The following is a 1,836-nucleotide window of genomic DNA, read 5'->3' on the forward strand; positions in this document are numbered from 1 at the left end:
CATATAGGCTATAGCTCATATGATGATAAATGATAACCCACCTTTTGAATATAGCATTTAACATTGTGTGGGTTGCAATTATAGTGCCTCTTGAGCAGATTGAGCAAATTGTGCCATAACATTCCAGTCCAGTTGTAATGTCAATATCAAGAAATGTGCAAATACAAATCATTTAACCGTTGTGCTAGTTGAATTTAATTCTTCAATGTGTAGTATTGTGTACAGCACATTTCTAGTAATGATATGCCTAATGCCTTGCCCTGAAAAAGAAAGAAAATTTCTGTTCTGGCAATTTAGAATAGATTATATCGCTCTCTGCAGCGCGAGCACAACGCACGCAAACACATACACGCACGCAAAACACATACACACACACACACATCTGCAGTTAGCCTAGCTGTTAGCTGTAGTGTAGAACAACAACTGCAAGCAACAAACTCGTCGCGACAGCTTTATGGCTCTCTCTCTCTCTCCCTCACGCACACACAAGCTCTGTCTCTCCCTCTCTCGTGGCCATAGTGTTTCTGTTGTGCTTTTCCAGGTTATTTTTATGTGTGTCCGCTGTCGCTGTGTCGCACTTAGGAGTTTAAAATGTGCGCTGTTGTGTTGTGTTGCGCTTCTCCTCGCTCCGGTCTCCTCAGTGCTCAGAGTGCTGTCACCTCAGCTCGACCAATCGAGAGCAGCAGCGCTGCTGGCCCCGCCCATAGGTTCCCAGAACTCAGCGTTAGTACTACCTCAAAAGCAGGGCCGAAAAAAAGGTTCTGAGAACCTGGTCTGAAACCGTGCCGTACCGCGCTGTGCGCTGTGGAAACAAACCCAGAACTAAAAAAAATAGGTTCAGGTTCTGGATAGTTCTGGTTCACACCCATAGTGGAAAAGGGGCCTTAGTCTGAAAGGTGTCTTGGATCATTAGGTCAATTAACCCATTTAGGCTTGACCTCAAAATTTAAAAGAAGATCTTCTAAATCCTCCAGTTTTCTGAAATAAATATTTTCACGATTTTTTCAAAAATAGCAGACCTACAGTGGCGCGCTATGAGCTTGTAGATCTGCTATTTTTCAATAGCTAAATGATTCAGTGTGCTACAAGGACATACTGTATTGACATACTGTATAGCTGTAGTCGTTTCAAAATCACCAAAATAACAATAACACCTTTATGAATCCCATAGGGGAACTTCAGTCACAGCTTCCTCCAGCTGATGGGCTGCTCAGGTGGCCACGATCAAGTTTGTAAACCCATTTAGACCTGGGGAAGCATCTGTGTCAACTTGTAGCTTTTAACGACTTTAACCATTATTTGTGCTGCGCTATGAAGCTTGTAGATCTGCTATTTTTAAAATATCTTGATGTTGAGACGGGGGGCTGGCGGCCAAGCGTACATTCTTTGCAGGTCCTCGACATAAAAAGGTTTGAGAAGCACCGACGTAGAAACATCGTTTTTTTTCTTCTTCAGAAAACTGTCTTATCGTCTTACTGATTTAGAAGACATTTTGTAGAATCTGGTCTCAGGTGTCAAAGGTGTAAGTAAGGTTAAGTGCCCTTGCTCAGAGGCACGTGGACAACCGTGACCACTCTACCCATATGGTCCATTAAGTGCTTATTACCATCAGAAAAACACAATTACAGTGTTCTTCAGGCTTTTGCCGAGGCTGAATATACTACTGAGCTTTTGTTTCAGCGAGTACGGTTGCTATGGTTACAGGTTGGTTAGTAAGTGCGCACATTTAAGAAGAAGCCACATTATACTTGAGCCAAACTACAGCTTCCGGCCAATCAGAATCGAGTAATACCTCCTGACAATGGGATACGCTAAAAGATGTGTCTCTTAGGGGTT

This window comes from Protomyctophum parallelum (assembly GCF_964188405.1).
Source record: "Protomyctophum parallelum genome assembly, chromosome: 21".
Classification (NCBI taxonomy): Eukaryota; Metazoa; Chordata; class Actinopteri; order Myctophiformes; family Myctophidae; genus Protomyctophum; species Protomyctophum parallelum.